We start from the raw sequence: 18,721 nt of genomic DNA, 5'->3' as shown, positions 1-18,721 counted from the left end.
CCCATGTGTGATTTCATCTCCCAGAACCTCAGAGTTTTGCTTCCCCAGGGCTCTCGCTCAGCTCCATCTCCTCTCATGGGACTTTGTGGTCTAGCACAGGGACCCTATAGTGGAAAAATAAGAAAACAGGCAACCCGGGGGCCCAGCCTCAGTCTGGCCTCAGATATGGTAGACTGTGCAGGCAGCCAAGGTTCACTTGCTAGCCTGTGGAAGTGGAAGTGTGAAAATGACATGGCAGTACTAGGCATTTCCAGGTATGGAACTAATTTTTTTTTCTTTTTGGGCCACACCCGGTGACGCTCAAAGGTTACTCCTGGCTCTGCAATTAGAAATCACTCCTGTCTTGGAGAACCATATGGGATGCCGAAGGATCGAACCATGGTCCATCCTAGGTTAGGTGCATGCAACGCAAATGCCCTACCACTTGTGCCACTGCTCTGGCCCCAAGCATGAAACTTATTTCTGAACATGAGACTCAGACAAACAGACTCTCCCCATAAACATAAATACTGGGTTCTCCCCGTGACTGGTGCTTATCCATTTGGGGTTATCTACTCAGGGTTCATAGTGGAAACTACAGAACAGAAGTTGAGAGTAGACGGTCTGTAGACGCAGAAGAAGAGAAGTTGAAGGTGGACTCTTGGGTTTTAGCCAGGTAAAAGGAACGACAAAGGAGGCAAAAGGAGAGGAAGAGAGGAGGAGGGGCAGGTGGCAGGAAGAGAGGAAGATGAGAGAGGGGAGGTGGGGAAAACAGAAGGGAGGGAGAGAGGAGGAGCTGCAGAAAGGGGGAACGGGAAGTAAGAAGACAGAAAAGAGCCCAAACAAGGCTGTGCTAGTTGAAGGAGAGGGAAGGGGTCGGGAAATGATGCAGTCAGAGACCCACCGAGCTATTCCCATAAATGAAGAGCAAAGTTTAAGCAAAGACAGCTGCTCTATTGTCTAGGGAACTGAATTTTTTTTTTTTTTTTTTTTTTTTTTTAGTTTTTGGGTCACACCCGGCAGTGCTCAGGAGTTACTCCTGGCTTCATGCTCAGAAATTGCTCCTGGCAGGCACGGGGGAACATATGGGATGCTGGGATTCGAACCGATGACCTCCTGCATGAAAGGCAACCGCCTTACCTCCATGCTATCTCTCCAGCCCCCGGGAACTGAATTCTTAGGACATATCTTTGCACCATGGAACAGATTCTGCCCTCAAAGGGCTGCCTCTGTCTGAACCCTGTAGTCTTGCTTTTCCAGAAGGCCCCATCCCAGTGCTCCTGAAAAATGGAGCAAGCAAAAGCCGCCCTCTCTCCTCTGCTCCACCTTGGTACATGTAGAGAGAGCACAGAGCCTCTGAGGAAGGAAAATATTGAAAAGGGGGCTTTGCAGGCTAGGGAGAGCCCCACTGCATATTGATGCCTGCATCATTAGGACTGGAATTACTGTGGCATCCAAGGCCCTTCACATCGAGAGGAGAAACAAAATGAAGTCACTGGACAGTGACAATTAAGACACGTCGACTCTCAGTTTTTAGAGCAGATCGTTGCAAACCACTTATTATTCAAGCCTCATTTTCCTTTTCGCTTTGTCCTTTTTTCACCTTCTTGACTGAAAGAAAAAGCTTGAGGGGCAAGTCCCATAACAGAGTAGAGGGACAGAGGACCAGGCTGGTTTTACTAGGACAATGACAAACTTCTCCCATTTTTGGCATATGATCTGGCCACTCCTAGGGGCCGATTATTGGGGAAAGGTGTCACACCCTTGACCTCATGGATCCCAATGTCCACTGATATTTCAGGAAGTTTGACATTATTTTTTTGGTGGGGGGGAGGCCACACCCTGTGGTGCTCAGGGGTTACTCCTGGCTGTCTGCTCAGAAATAGCTCCTGGCAGGCACGGGGGACCATATGGGACACCGGGATCGAACCAACCACCTTTGGTCCTGGATCGGCTGCTTGCAAGGCAAACACTGCTGTGCTATCTCTCCGGGCCCTTGACATTATTGTCATGGGTCATGCTTCCTGTAGCTCCTTTTGTGAGATACAATTCAGAGGGCTTTCGACTCACCCATTTCAAGGACACAGATCAGTGAGCTCAGGTATTGAAAGTGGATGCAGAGCCATCACATTTGACCACCCCCAAAGAAGTTCTATAGACATAAGCAGCCACACCCTAAGTTACCCCCAGGTCATCCAGGAACTAGTCCACTTCAATGTGCTACCTGCCCCATGATTTGTGAAGTGAAACATTCACTGAATGTAGGGTTAAGGTTTGGTTATTCCACCGTTCCCAAAAGGGAAAGGGAAACCCCATGTCCCCTACCCAGGAAGGATAGGAGGAAACTGTTCCGGTTATATTAGCCTGCAGTAAATAATCCACACAGGTATGAGGGTAAAAAGAGGCAAGAAACTTGAACACAAGCAGTTTACTAGCAAGCCAGCTGCTCCAATTCTGGAGCTCTCGCCTAAGGGGGTAAGGGAAAAGGCAGGCAGAGAGAACAAATACAAAAGTGAAATATTATAAAAACCTCTATTTGGGGCCTGAGAGATAGCACAGCAGTAGGGCATTTGCCTTGCATGCGGTTGACCTGGGAGGGACCCAGTTTGATTCCCGGAATCCCATATGGTCCCCTAGCTTGCCAGGGGTGATTTCTGAATGCAGAACCAAGAGTAATCCCTGATCACTGCTGGGTGTGGCCCAACAACCAATCAATCAATAAATAATTAAAGTTTAAAGAATGAAAATAGTTGTTTTTTAAATAAGACCTATGTTTATCTCACAGATTTGTTCCCTGTGTCAAGAACCACATGCAATGAACATGCTTTTATGAGTGGCAACTGAAACTGCAAGTCACATGAGTGTAGGGGGCTGAGGAGACAGCATAGGAGTGAAGGTGTTTACCTTGCATGTAGTTCAATCTGGCTCCACCAGGGGCAACTCCTGAGCTACTCTCAGATGTGACCCCCAAACCCACCAAACCAAAAACAAATGAAAAGCATGAGGGCAATAGTTTTCAGGGTATCCCCCAAGGTAGACTATTCTCTAATGATGCACCCTTCAATGAAGAAAGCAACTGCTTTTATTTCTCCATTCACACATTGGTTCATGGATGTGGGGCTCTTTTCTGCTTTGGAGGCATTACAAGTCCTACCACTGTGATATTCCTGTGTAAGTTTTGCAGGGGTGGTTTTGAACAAGAGCCCAAGGGGGTATAAAGGGGTGAATACAGAGAAGTATAGACATTATCTCATTCCATCAGTCTAGATTCCTCTGTGCAGAGCCAGCGATCAAATCTTGTTTGCTCAAACACCAAATCTTTCTTCTTATCTTTTTTGCCTCATTTCCTCTAAATTTAAAGAGATGAGGGGCCCAAGTGATGGGACAGCTAGATCAGTGAGCAGCTGGCCCAGGTTTGATCCCTACCATCCCGTAGGGTCCCCTGAGCACAGCCACGAGTGTTTCCTGAGGGCAGAGCCAGGAGTAATCCCCTGAGCTTTGCTGGGTATGCCGCCCCGACCACCACCACCACCACCACCCCCAAAAAAAAGAGTTGAAAAGTTTCCCACTGGCACCAGAGAAGGCATGTCGGTCATCACATTGATTACAGCCTAGTTGAAATTGTGTCTCCCTGGGGGAAATGACGGGGTTTGAGCAGGGCAGGAAGAAGCTCCATGAAGTGCCCCCAAACAATGCTTCAGACGTCAAGGTTTTCCAATCACAGCACAGCTCTAATGAAATGCCAGAAACCATCAATGTGTTTCTGCTGAGAATGAGAATGAGGGAAAGGTTGGGACCAGGTTCCTTCTTTGGGGTTCCTTCTCTGCTCTCTGGGGGAGCTCCAAATGCTAGCTCCTTGAACAGAGAGCCTTTTGCCAGGAGACTCTAAATAATATGCTGTTTTAATTAGCACTGTTTCAACATTTATTATATTTTTGCTCTATAAGACACTTCTAACAATAAACCGCATGTAGTTTATATATGCTCTCCTCCCCTGCACTCCAGGCAGACGGCATTCACTCTGTAAGATGCACTTTTGGGGAGGGGGGATAGTACATATGGTACAAAATATATGGTGATTTAATTAAGTACTTATAGAGGCTTGGGTCATAATCATGAGAATCTTTGACATATTCCTTTTTTCAAAGAAAGAAAATAAACTAAAACAACCATTGACCCACATAGAATGCTTGATGATTCTGGATAAATGCTTTTGAAGGTTCAGATGCTAATAGCTGGCTGAGTGAAAGATAAACATTTGTTTCTGTTACTTGAAGAGTCTTGAATATGTAATAGAGAAACATTTTCTCAGTGGTAAGCAATAAATGCTTGTTTCCTTCCCCAGAACAAAGCAATGCTAAAAAGCCGTTAACCACTATGATGCTATTTTTCTCTTTATTCCTGCCTTCTCATTTTTTCTTCTGGGAAAGAGAATGGGTAAATAGGAAAGAGCTGCTTAGTGAAATGAGTAGGGAGGAACCTGGGGGAGACTTGAACCCCAGCCCTGTCACCTCCTGTTCTGTGAGGCTGGTAAGGAGAGTTAAGCTCTTTTAAACTGGAAGATTAAAGACAAGTGTGGGGGCCGGAGAGATAGCATGGAGGTAAGACATTTGCCTTGCATGCAGGAGGAAGGTGGTTCGAATCCCAGCATCCCATATAATCCCCCGAGCCTGCCAGGAGCGATTTCTGAGTGTGGAGCTAGGAGTAACCCTTGAGCGCTGCTGGGTGTGACCCAAAAACAAAAACAAATAAACAAACAAACAAAAAAGACAAGTATGAATGTACCTACCACAGTCTCCCTGTCTGAAGCACAGCCTTCCCCTCCCTGCCCTTCACTGAAGTAGGCTGTTCTGACAACATCAGAGAACTTTTTTTGGTAGGAAACCTCCAAGTTTCCTGTATTGAAGTTGGCCCCTATAGATTATCCCAGTCTCTGAGATTCTGAAGATGCTATTTTCCTCCCACTTCAATTAACTAGAGTTGGTACTTGAAATTCAAAGAACTTTAATGGATACAATTTCTGTGCTGAGCAAATAGATGCAAACCGTGCTCTGTCGAGTGCTGTATACCTGTTGGGAGTTACTACAGCAATTTGATTTGTGGGAAATGCACAGGCTGCCTGGTTACGTTACCTTGGGCATATACACTTACACCGAGGTCCCTTTTTCCCTCTGATCTTTCGACCTTAGATGTATTATTTGGAGCTTCATGAAATCAACTTCATTAACTTCATTACTGTAGATGCGAAGGCAGCACTTGTAAAACTTTTTATTTTCCTTTAAAACCCAAGTGCTTTGATGTTCCGAGTCCTCAGAGGCACACAAATATTAACATTTCAATTTGCTACACATGACTACTATCGTGTGGAAAAATCTGGATGCCTCCCCTGACAATCTGGCACCCATGTGTCCAATCTGGCATCCATGTGTTTACTCACACTTCCTGGGCTGTTCATAAACTCAGAGTTCATCACCTCATTTCCTCACTTGTCTCTAGGTTCCCTCTTCTGGATTTTTGTGCAATCCGAGTTGCTCAGATAGAGCCAAACTATTCCTTAAGATGACTTGACATGAGGGGCTGTAGCAGTGGCACAGGTGGTAGGGCATTTGTCTTACATGCGCCAACCTAGGACGAACTGCAGTTCGTTCCCCTGGCGTCCCATATGGTCCCCCAAGCCAGGAGCAATTTCTGAATGCATAGCCAGGAGTATCCACTGAATGTCACTGGGTGTGACCCAAAATCCAAATAAAATAAAATAAAAAGATGATTTGACATGAGCTTTTCCAATTCTATTAAAACTTAAAAGACTTAGTGCCTGACAATTCAGCTTCAACAAGGATCTGTGCAAAAACCAAAGTCTCTAATTATAGAAAACTGACTTCGACAACTGTGATTGAGAAGACTTTTTACTGGGACCACAATAAAAGACTTTGGGGTTAGACAATCAGTATACCCGAAGCCTGTAGTTGGTCTTATGGCAGGTTGCTTCATGGGTAGGGTCTCCCTATTTTTTAGGCTAAAGGAGGTTATTCCTTTCTATTTTCCCCAACTTTTGTTGCACCTATGCAAAAACAAAAACAAAAAACAAAAAACCTAATAGAACCTTAGGACATGGATTACTGTTTTATCTCATCTATCTGCATTTTTTAAATAAAATTAAAAAGAAAGGGAAAAAAGAAAGAATGGAAGACCAGGGGCTAAGTGGTCTCTGGTGCATTGGTGGAGATAAAAAGACAGAACTAAATATCTAAACCAAAGTCAACAACAATATCTAAGCCAAAGTCAAAAACAATAGAACCAAGACACCTAAACTTTAACAATCTAAACTAAAATGGGCTTGTAATACTGGCAGGCCAGGGGGCAAAGGGTAGTGGTATAGAGAACATTGATGGAGGGAGGTCAACACTAGTGGTAGATCACAATAGTTTCAATAAAATAAAATTTAGAAAAAAAGACTTAAGTTTTTTTTTTTTTTTTTGGTTTTTGGGTCACACCAGGCAGTGCTCAGGGGTTATTCCTGGCTCCAGGCTCAGAAATTGCTCCTGGCAGGCACGGGGGACCATATGGGACGCCGGGATTCGAACCGATGACCTCCTGCATGAAAGGCAAACGCTTTACCTCCATGCTATCTCTCCGGCCCCAGACTTAAGATTTATATTTGCCTTTTGTTAGTTTTGGTACCACATTTTGCATTTTGTTTATTTGGGGGCCACACCGAGCAGTTTTCAGGGAATACTCTTGGCTCTGTTTAAAAATTACTCCTGGTAGGACATAGGAACCAGATAAGGTACTGGAGATCAAACTTGAGTTGACCATGTTCAAGGTTAACTCCTCAGGGCTGTGCTATCGCTTTGGGAATGATCACAATTTGGACCAGTCTGAGAGACAAGACCTGAGGTTAATGAGGAGGACTTTGATCACTTGCTCTGGCCTTCTGAGTGTTTTTTTAAGATTCCAAAGCTTTTGTTTGTCTTTGTAAAGTTGTGTTGAACGTGGTGAAACCTGAGCAGCAAAGGACGCCCTTTAGATGAACTTCTTTGAATGTGACTAGAGCGAGACAGCATATGTTGTCAAAAACATCTATCCTTTTACACCAAAATAAAATTTTTCCCTGACAGTACATTTCCTGTAATTTTTTAAAAATTATTGTTAATGGGTCTTTTGTGAACTTCCTTTCTGAGTGACTTTAAGTCTTTAAGACTTTAAGTCTCCTTCATAATAAATGTTAGCCTTGGTGTGCTGGTAGCTCTGTGGCCAGTGCAGGGAAAGCAAGAAAAGTCGGGGGACACAGGACAGTGTGTCAAACACACAATCTAAGAACAGAAATAAGGAAAGACTCAGCAAATGTGTTGGAGAAGAATATTCCATAGACTCATGGAATTTCACTCCTTACACCCTTCTACATCATTCATGCATGCATCTGTCCATCTGTCTGTCCAGGATCCATCTTTGCATGGTGTGTCCAACCATCACCATGCAAACATCCATCCATCCATCCATCCATCCATATGCCCATGCATGCATCAACTACTTATTATCCATCATTTATCCATCAATCCATCCATCATTCATTCGCCCTTCCATCCATCCATTATCCATTCTTTCTTCCACCATCCATGTGTGCTTGCATCCTTGCATCATCCATCTATCCTTCAATCCATCCATCCATCATTCATATTCATCTTTCCATATATATATATACATCCTTCCATCCATCCATCCATCACTTTTCATTCATCACCCACTGGGTACAAGCAATCTTTGGCTTTGTGCTCATATGAAGGTTCACAAAGACAGAAGAAGTCAAAAGGTTGAGTAGTAGTAGCCTTGAAAAGGCTCCTGTGAATAGGGCACACCTGGTATGAGCAGGTGGGGTCATTTCAGGAGTGAGCCCACTGCACAAGCACAGGTTGAGTGGGGTGGAGAAACTTTTATACCATTGATCTGTGAGACCTCCCAGCTTCCTAGAAAGGTCTGGAAGTGGAGTCATGTACCATGGAATGGATGCACAGTGTCCAGTGAGTGTGGGTTCTGGCACTGCCTACTTTTTACTAGCTAGGATGACTTGGGGTGGGTCACTTCTCTCTAAGCCTGTTTCCCCATCTGAAAATGGGATTCATAAGCATTACTGATTTTTGTTGTTCAGAACATGGTTGACAAGGCCTGGTGCAGAGCAAGTGCTCTCAGGCAGTGAAAAGGGATGCAGCATTCATTCCTTTATCCATTCATTCCCTGAAATGAACTAGATCTGAGAGCTGCTGGGTATGCCTTGTTTTGAGTGGATTCTGGGAAGCAGATGGGAAACACCAGTTATAAGTGACTTAATTCCATGTGTTATATGGATCTTGAATAATTGCCAGGATATTTTGTTTGCTTGCTTGCTTGTTTTGATGCCACACCCAGTGTTCAAGGCTGACTCCCGGCTCTGCACTCAAGGTTCACTACTGGTGGACTCAGGCAACCCCATGAAGTATTAGGGATAGAAGCCAGGTCTGCTGTGTGCAAGATAAGTGCCTTATCTGTTGTCCTATAGTTGCCAGGATATTTTGTGCAACAAATATCTGGGTAAAAGGAATTTTAGTAGGAATCAGGGTAAGAAAAGGGTGTACATTTACCTAGTGAGATGGTCCCAGGGAGGACCCTTTGCTGTGTGCAGAGACAAAATCAGTCACAATGTCTTCGTGTTCAGTTTAGTGCTCTGCCCCCTTTTCAGTGTGCATTTACCTTGGGGAGGGGCTCTACCTCCCTCCCATTCATTTCAGCTTGAGCCTCATGGCTGTTATCTGTGGATTCCCTTGCTTCTACTCCAATACGATTGCTAAGACTTCTTCAGATTAAGCACAAGTAAGGTTTCCATCATGTGAATAATTTGAACTGCATCATTTCATAAGGCCTCTGGCTCCAGTGAAATTTTCTGATCTCATCTAAGAATGCACTTCATTTCTTTGTTTGTCTTGGTTTTTGGGTCACACCCAGTAATGTTCAGGGGTTATTCCTGACTCTATACTCAGATATCAACTTCTGGCAGTCTGAGAGAATCAGATGAGTGCCTGGGATTGAACCTAGGTCAAGCACATGCAAGGCAAGCACCCTACCCACAGTATTATCTCTCTAGCCCCCACAATGAGTTTTTATGTTCAGTGTGTCCCTGAGAAAAACTTTAAAACATATCACCATAGTGTTAAACTACCTAGAAATATATTTGTATATCTATATATAATATATTTTTATATTTATCTTCTTTAAGAAAACTATAGGACATTTTAATTTATCTATTATTGTTTTGTTTGTTTGTGGCCACTCCTGACTCTGCACTCAGGGATCACTCCTGGCTGGCTCAAGGTCATATGAAATGCCAGAGTTAGACCCTGGTTAGCTTCAGTTAAGGTAAGGTCCCTAATGATTGTACTCTGGCCTTAGGACACTTTTATTGTAGGGTATGGAATATTGCATATTGTGTAATATGTAAAGGTAATATGTAATATGTAAAGGTAGTGGATGCGACCTCTTGAACTCAGAGCAAACACATTGTACATTGATCTAAGGTTTTTATTCCTGATCTGAAGCATTTAATTAGATATCTGGTAATCTAAAGCATGTGGAGGTATTTTTATGGGTTTTCTCCTCATAAATTCCCACAAAACGCCAATTTGCTTACCTTCCATTTATTGTCATATTATCAAGAGGTCAGACAGATTTGAAATTTTACTCTTCCTGGATTCAATTAAAAATGCCTTTTTTCTCTCTCCTGGACTTGACCTTTAAAATTGAGGGCCATAGTCATGTGTGTCCTTCTGCCCCAGAGCAAAGCAATTAGGGAACAAAGCTGTGTTTTGGAAGAGCCTCAAAGCAATTGCGATTTTAAGCGCTGGAGTCCTAGAAAGAATCAGATGGAAACTAATTAATAAAGTATAAACCCTAGAATATATAAAGATGGAGCAGCTGGTAGGAGAAAAACCTTTATCTGTCTTTTTTCCCTGTAGCTTAGAGTGTTCGTGGGAGTTTTCTGTGCTTTTCTGCACCCTGTTTTCTTGTACTTACTGGTGGAGGAACTGGGCAAAGAATATGGTGCTCCCAGGAGTATCTTTGCTGCTTTCTGGACACCCCTGAAGGTTTGACCCACCTGCTGGACGGGCTTTTCATGGCTGTTTGCTTTGCTCAAATACTAGTTTCCTTCCTCCTTAGCACCTTTCTTTTTCCTTCCTTCCCTCCTTCCTTCCCTCCTTCCCTCCTTTCCTCCTACCCTCCTTTCTTCCTTCCTTCCTTCCCTCCTTCCCTCCTTTCTTTCTTTCTTCCTTTCTTCCTTCCTTCTTTTCTTGGGCCAACGGTGCTCAAGAGTTACTCCTGACCTTGCAGTAAGGAATCACTCCTGGTGGTGCTTGGGGGGTGGGGGCTCCGGAATACTGGGGATCAAACCTGGATCTGCTGCGTGCAAGGCAATCAAACGCCCTCCTCACTGTGCTGTCGCTCTAGCTCCTCCTTAGCACCTTTCTGACTGAACTTCCCTAAGATCTTTCTGTAATTTGCTGCAAGGAGTAGCCAGAATAGGCATTCAAGCTTCCAGAAGTACTAATGGTTTTGATGTATATGTTCAGCATCTCACTGACATACATAACTTCTGCTGCATTAGAATGGGCAGTTTTAAGAAAATTTTATTTCAAGAACCATGATTGACAAAGTATTGATAGTTGAATTTTAGGCATGTTAAGATTTCCACATCAATTCCACCACCAGTGTCAAATTCCCTCCACCAGTGTTCCCCTCTTGGCCCCTCTAATTCCACTCCACCTGCTACCTTGGCAAGCATGTTACAAAGTTTGGGGGTTGCAGCTTAGAACTCCTGTTTTCAGTGCTTTCTGTGTATATGCTTTAGATGTATCCATAAACTACTCTCTCACATAATCAATATAACCAAAACCAACTCCTGTTCCCCATTACTTTTCTTTTCTTTTTTTTTTTGTTTTTGTTTTTGGGCCACACCCGGTGACGCTCAGGGGTTACTCCTGGCTATGCGCTCAGAAGTCGCTCCTGGCTTGGGGGACCATATGGGACGCCGGAGGATCGAACCTCGGTCCGTCCTAGGCTAGCGCTAGCAAGGCAGACACCTTACCTCTAGCGCCCCGGCCCCACCCCATTACTTTTCTTTCTCAGCTTCTTCCTTCCTCAACTTATTTCTTTTTGTTTGTTTGTTTGTTTTTTGTTTTGTTTTGTTTTGTTTTGGGGCCACACCCGGTGGTGCTCAGGGGTCACTCCTGGCTGTCTGCTCAGAAATAGCTCCTGGCAGGCACGGGGGATCATATGGGACACCGGGATTTGAACCAACCACTTTTGGTCCTAGATCGGCTGCTTGCAAGGCAAACGCCACTGTGCTATCTCTCCGGGCCCCTCAACTTATTTCTTCCCTTCTCTAGTCTTCTCCTCACTAAACTCCAGGGTTCAGTGGGCTCTAGCTTCTCCTCTTTATTGCATTGTATTTCTTAATATAATGATTTTATTTTTGTACCACAGAGACTGGATCCCCCTGTGCTTGTCTTTTCTTCTTCTTCTGGCTTCTTTTACTCAACATGGAATCTTCCAGTTCCAGCCGGGTTGTAGCAAAATTGTATGATTTCATCATTCCTGGCAGCTGCCGCTTGACTGCAATTTTGAGAGCAGACTAATGCAAGAGGAGAGAGTTGCTGTTGGGGCTTAGCCTCCAACTCTCGGGGGGTCTCTGCCATTTTCTGCTCTTCCTTAGGTGGGTTTGTGCTGGTGCCATGAGGCATCTATTAAACTTGGTCCTCTGGCCTCTTCCTCACAGCACAAATCTGTGTGTGCCAAGTGCAAGCAGAACCACACACACACACACACACACACACACACACACACACACACCTCCATCCACTCACCTGCTACCCCTCAGAGCTCAGTCTACTGCATGGGCCTTTTCCAAGTACCAAGTGCCAAGGTGGGAGCAGCAACATCCGGACCTTGTTTCTCCCCACCAGAGTCACCAGCTTTGTCTGGAGTTGACAATCTGGCCACAGTGAGTTGGCCAGCCAGAGCCTTCCTGTTACTGTTGCTTTTTCATTGGTCTGGTCAGCTCCAACCCTCCTGCACCCCCTGCCTGATGGGGCACCAAGTTAACTCTGGCCATGCTGCCCAGGGGCTGCTCTGCCTGCAGAATCTGCTTCTCCTACCATCCCCCTATACTCCTCTCTTCCTGCTCTCACAAACTCTTCCCCCTTTGGCATGACCTCAGGAATCTGGCTCTCTTCTCTGGGCTTTACTGACAAACAGGAGCATGCACCTTTCCTTCCAGCTCCAGGCAGCAGGAGCCCATCTCACCAAGTGGCGGGTTGAATATTTTTTCTAGAACTTTCTAAGAGCAGAGTTTAAATGGCGAGAATCCAATAGCAGGCAACACAGGGATTTCAGAACAGAGTAGCCACCCACTGTAACATTCGTACCCACCATGACTTGACCAGATTGGATAGATATTGGTGCCCAAAATTATGTGTGTATTCTGTGGTGTGTCAGCTATGTTCCAGGGATTGAGGTAAGGACACCTGAGTGATAGAAACCCAAGAGCTCTATTCTCATCCTATCACAGGAACAGTGAGAGCCAGAAGTTAAATGACAACCAGACGCCATTCAGAGTGGAGAGCTGAGTCCAGGGCATACACAGTTTTGTGGACAGAGAAGGGCTGGTCAGAGAAGACCCACACCACACAGAGTGAGTGACTTTGAAGCTGTTCATAGCTCTTGGCCAGGAAGAGTGGTCCAGGTTGGGAATCAGGGCTAGCCAAAGTGGGTTCACACTGCTGGGGTCAGAGTGCACAGAGACCCAGAAGTCTGAGCCAGGCCGGCCTCTAAGGAAAGAAAGGGCAGTCCTGGGGTTCAGCGGGGAGGTGACTGGTGAAACAGTGAGGTGGAATTGTGTGTTCAGTGCTAAGGACTCAGGTGGAAAAACTCGCTGGCCCACCTTAGACTCTTTTCACCTTTTGGGGGGAAAGAAAAGGGGTCTTACAGCCTTGATAAAGTAACAACAGAATTATTATTAACTAGGAACCGAAAAGGAGGGAAAAGCAAGAAGCTTCTAATTATGAAGCAAACACAGTCTTTGGCAGATTTCAGGGGTTTGCGACATAAAGGAAGTGTTGGCCCTCTCTCAGTTCTAACATATGGGATTAATAAACTTCAGTCTAAAATGTGCTGCAGTGCAATATTAAAACAAAAGATGGTGATTATTTTCTTTAGAATCTGCCTGGATTTCCCCCCTGGTGCATGGGAAGAAAGTCTTGTTCTATCAGACTGGGATAATTATTTTTTAAAGATTCCTTTCTGCCCCAATGATTAAGAAGATGCTTTAGTTGTTATGAGGTTCTTTTGAGTTGTGTCACTTCTAACAACTGTTGGACTTGGAAGAGAATTCTAGAGAGTCATTATAAAAGGGGTGGGGTGGGGGGAATGAGAGACAGAGAAAGAGAAAGAAAAAAGAACGAGACAAAGAAAAAGACATAGAGAAAAAGAGAAATAAAGAGAGAAAGAACGGAAAGAAAGAAAGAAAGAAAGAAAGAAAGAAAGAAAGAAAGAAAGAAAGAAAAAGGAAGAAGAAGAAAGAAGAAGAAGAAAGAAGGAAGGAAGGAAGGAAGGAAGGAAGGAAGGAAGGAAGGAAAGGAAGGAAGGAAGGAAGGAAGGAAGGAAGGAAGGAAGGAAGGAAGGAGGAAGGAAGGAAGGAAGGGAAGGAAGGAAGGAAGGAAGGAAGGAAGGAAGGAAGGAAGGAAGGAAGGAAGGGAAAGAAAGAGAGAAAAAGAAAGGAAGGGAGGAAGGAAGAAAGGGAGAAAGGAAGAAAAGAAGGAAGGAAGGAAGAAAGAAAGATAGAGAAAGAAAGAGAAAGATAAAGAAAGAGAAAGAAAGAAAGAAAGAAAGAAAGAAAGAAAGAAAGAAAGAAAGAAAGAAAGAAAGAAAGAAAGAAAGAAAGAAAGAAAGAAAGAATGAAGGAAAGAAGAAAGAAAAAAGAAAGAAGAAAGAAAGAAGAAAGAAAGAAAGAAAGAAAGAAAGAAAGAGAAAAAAAAAGAAAAAAGAAAGAAGAAAAAGAAAGAAGAAAGAAAAGAAAGAAAGAAAAGAAAGGAAGGAGGAAGGAAGGAAGGAAGGAAAGAAGGAGGGAAGAAAAGAAAGAAGAGAAAGAAAAGAAGAAAGAAAAGAAGAAAGAAAGAAAGAAAAAGAAAGAAAAGAAAGAAAGAAAGAAAGAAAGAAGAAAGAAAGAAAGAAAGAAAGAAAGAAAGAAAGAAAGAAAAAGAAAGAAAGAAAGAAAGAAAGAAAGAAAGAAAGAAAGAAAGAAGAAAGAAAAGAAAGAAAGAAAGAAAGAAAGAAGAAAGAAAAGAAAGAAGAGAAAGAAAAGAAAGAAAGACAAAGAAAGGAAGGGAGGAAGGAAGGAAGAAATGGAAAGAGAAAGAGAAAGGAAGGAAGGAGAGAGGGAGGGGGAAAGGAGGGAGGGAGGGAGAGAGAGGAAGAGAGGGAGGGAGGAAGAGCTCTCTCACTTTCTCACTTTTGCTTGCTGTAACTTGGGTTCCTATGTTCATCTTATTTCTGCCCCTTCCGTTTACTGTTGCCTCTGTCCCTTTCCCACTCACTCAGCTCTGGTGCCACCAGGAACACTTGCTTCAGCCATGGTGCCCACACACTCTTCGTTGCAGGGCACTGACAACTGCATCCTGACTGTGGTACTGGAGTCCCAGCCAAAGAACCACTGGCATCAAATCAGGATCCTGGGACCGGAGAGATAGCATGGAGGTAAGGCATTTGCCTTTCATGCAGAAGGACCATGGTTCAAATCCCGGCATCCCATATGGTCCCCTGTGCCTGCCAAGGGCGATTTCTGAGCATAGAGTCAGGAGTAACCCCTGAGCGCTGCCGGGTGTGACCCAAAAACCAAAAAAAAAAAAAAAAATCAGGATCCTGGTATGGGATGAGATTGAACCAATGGCCTCAGCTTCATACTTGGGGTGGGAGGATTGATTTTTTGTTTTGTTTTGTTTTTTTTATTCTTGGTGGACTTTCTAGGGAGTTGGGAGAGCTGGCAGTGCTCAGGACTTACTTTTGGCACTTCACTCAGGAATCATTCCTACAGTGTTTGGGGGATGATATGAGGTACTACTGGGGGCTGAACTCAGGACAACTACCAGCAAGGCAAATGCCTTCTCTGCTGTTCTATATAAGGCAAGCACCCTCCCCACTATATTCTCTCTCTCTCTCTCTCTCTCTCTCTCTCTCTCTCTCTCTCTCTCTCTCTCTCTCACACACACACACACACACACACACACACACACACACACACACTCTGAAAGGTGTACTCTAGCAGCGCTCTCGGGTTTTCAAAATGCTCCTAGCTACATTCTTCTGAAGTTCCCCATTGACCTTCTATTTAGGGCAGATTTACTGCCCTACATGGTAGAGGAGATATTCGAAGTCCAAGAAATCAAGGAACAGGAAACTGAATAGATACATCCCAGCACCAAGGAGAGACCCCTGGGTCTCTTTTTTTCTTTTTCAGTTTTGAGCTCTTTTTTTCAGTTTCAGTTCTGAGCTCTTTTTCTTTTTCAGTTCTGCCAACATCTTTTAGTGTCTGTGTCTGCTACTTCTTCCTCATAGGTCCAGTACCTAACCCAGTAGCCCCAGTACCCAGGACTTTCTGAAGGAAACAGTTCTGCATCACAGGAGGAGGAGGCTATTTTGGCTTCCAGTCAGTGGATCTATAAACTATGTCCATGGAACTATGTCCACTGGAAACTGGTCAAACTAAAAACTGGTCTTAGAAACTGGTCATTTCTGGGACCAAAGAGATAGCACAGAGGTAGGGCATTTGCCTTGCATGTGGCCAACCCGGAATAGACTGGGGTGAAATTCCAGCATACCATATGGTCCCCCGAGCCTGCCAGGAACAATTTCTGAGCACAAAGCCAGGAGTAACCACTGAACGCCGCCGAGTGTGGACCAAAAACCAAAAAAAATAAAGAATCTGGTCATTTGAACTCTGACCTTGATCCAGTGTTGACTTTATACTTGTTTGTGTAATATTAGATCTGGAATCATTGTTCAGATATCTTCAAACATCCAGTCTTTCAGCTTGAGATATATTTTTCAATATAGATAGATAAATTTCCTATTTCATTTGAATATATAGAAATATATATAAGGGCCAAAGTGATATATAATATATTATGATCTTTATAAGTGATATATATAAGGGCCAGAGGGAGGGCATTTGCATGTACATGGCCGACCCAAGATAGTCCTGGGTTTGATACCCGGCATCCAATATGGCTCCCTGAGCCTGCCAGGAGTAATTTCTGAGCACAAAGCCAGGAGAAATACCTGAGCGCTGCCCCCAAACCAATATACCAATATATATATTTCAATACATATTTTGATATGCATTTTATATTTAATATATATCTAGATACATAGAGATATATTTCAATATAGATGGAATACAGATCTATTTGACTTTAAGAGAAACTCTTTACAAACCATTCCATTCAGGAGGGGAATTAAATGACCAGAAAGTACTGGTCACCCATCCTTCTTAGTTATTGCCTACAGACACTCAGAGAATCCATTGGTGGACATTGGAGATGGAGGGTGCAGTATTGTTCTTAGATACCTTTTGTCTTAGAGGGTAAAATCTCTCCCATGGTAATCTGAGTATATGTTAAGAATTCTCACATTTGAAATAGAATGCCTGCCTTGAATACAGGCAGCGGGTAGAGGAAGAGGGAGATGGAGGCATTGGTGTGCTGAGAATGTTGCACTAGAGAAGAGAGATGTTCTTTTTTATTATTATTATTATTATTACTATTATCATATAACTGAAATCCAACTACAGACATGCTTGTAATCATGGTGCTTAAATAAAGATATTTATAAAAAAAAAAGAATTCTCACTTTTGGTTTGGGATATTTTTGGAGGGGTGGGGACACACCCAGCTGTGTTCAAGGTTCTGTCCTGGCTCTGCATTCAAGGCTCACTCCTAGAGATACTCTGGGACCCTCTGAAATAAGAGATAGAACCTGAGTTGGCCACATGCAAGCCCAACAACCTTCCTACTTGTACTATCACTCCAGCACCCACAAACAAAGGATTCTCACTTTTGAGCACTTTGCACAAGTCAGATGGTCAACAATAGAGGTGGAAAGTCAGGGGCTTGGAACATATTAAGTCAGACTCCAGGGTCTGACCTAACCCAGCCTCTTCTCACTCCAGCATGGGATGTGCTCTGAGAAGAAGGGTGCATGTATGTGATTCTTTTAACTTCCACAGCCCATACTCCCCATCCCTGAAGGAATTGGGTTCATCTAGCAGGGGTCCTCAAACTTTTTAAACAGGGGGCCAGTTCACTGTCCCTCAGACCATTGTAGGGTCTGACTATAGTAAAAACAAAACTTATGAACGAATTCTTATGCATACTGCATATATCTTATTTTGCAATGAAGAAACAAAACATATACAAATACAATATGTAGCCCGTGGGCCATAGTTTGAGGACCACTGATAGGGGGACATTAGCCAACAGTCAGACATGGAGGAAGGCCTGAGAGATCAGGAAGTCACTTGCTCTTCCACATCGCCTCCTACAACACGTCGGGCCAGGAGCAGCTCAACCGGGAGCAGATTGAGGACCTGAATGTGGGTGGCACCAATGTCATCCTGAGGGTCTCCCAGAGCTGGTCTACACCAGTCCAGTCAACATGGGGTTCGGAGGCCAAGTGATCTGATGAAAACCAGTCACTGCTTTACCTCCCCTTCCACCTCCATTCCAACCACTACTCTCAGACCAAGTAAGTTGCAGAGAAGAAGGTTCTGGAAGCCAATGGACCCATGCTGGAAGGAAGTCAAGAAATGTTGAGGACCTGTACATTGAGTTTGGTTGGGATCTATTGGCCTGAGGAGCAACAGCACCTCCCCAGGATTGAGAGTATGTCAAGCAAGGCCTATTAAAATTTGTATACAAGGATCTGGAATTCCTGGTGAAGATTGTCCATGTGGCTAACTTGGTACAGGCTCATATTATGGCCTTGAAGGTCCTGACTGCCCATAAGGCCACATCACCAGAGGCCAGGCCTACTTTATCTCAATGGCCGCCCAGTGAACAAGTTTGAATTCTTCCAGCCTCTGGTGGAGGGTCTAGGCTACATGTTCCCCTCACTGTGATTACCACTGTCCCTCATCTCAGACCTGAAGGACTCAATGAGGATACCCATGGTGTCCTGAGCAGGTTCTGCAACTTCAAGCCCTATCTCACCCACAATGAGATGTACAAAACTGATGTCACACATTACATCAATCTGGACAAAGCCAGGAAGGAGTTGGGCTATGAGCCACAGCCCCATGACCTTCAGAAATTTGTGACTGGGTTTTGAGTCCAGGGTCACTGTTGAAACCCAGTGCATGAGTGCAGGGGCCATGTGGGTTAGGATGGGCTGGTCTTCATCTTGTTGGTGGTTGCTCTTGCCTGGCTCCTTCTATGATTCTGTCACTGTGATGGAAGGGCAAGAGAGTCTATTGCTGATCCCTTACTGAGATAATTTTTGGTTGGTTGGTTGGTTGAGGGGCCACACCAGGTGGCACTCAGGGGATAATCCAGGCTCTGTGCTCAGGAATCACTCCTGGCAGGCTCAGCGGACCATATGGGATGCTGGGTATTGAACCTGGGGGTGGGGGTCCACATGCAAGCAAATTCCTTCCCCACTATGCTATAGC

The 18,721-nt window shown here is 44.2% G+C and overlaps 1 protein-coding gene and 1 pseudogene across 1 annotated transcript in view; both read left to right on the top strand.

Moving 5' to 3' along the window:
* GCSH (glycine cleavage system protein H) overlaps nucleotides 1–18,721 on the top strand; it is a 729,662-nt gene that overhangs the window by 256,421 nt on the left and 454,520 nt on the right. The gene's annotated exons all lie outside the window — the stretch shown is intronic.
* LOC126028462 (short-chain dehydrogenase/reductase family 42E member 1-like) lies at nucleotides 14,631–18,381 on the top strand (annotated as a pseudogene).

Source organism: Suncus etruscus, chromosome 14 (genome assembly GCF_024139225.1).
Source record: "Suncus etruscus isolate mSunEtr1 chromosome 14, mSunEtr1.pri.cur, whole genome shotgun sequence".
Lineage (NCBI taxonomy): Eukaryota > Metazoa > Chordata > Mammalia > Eulipotyphla > Soricidae > Suncus > Suncus etruscus.
This window is presented reverse-complemented; position numbering and strand designations above follow the sequence as displayed.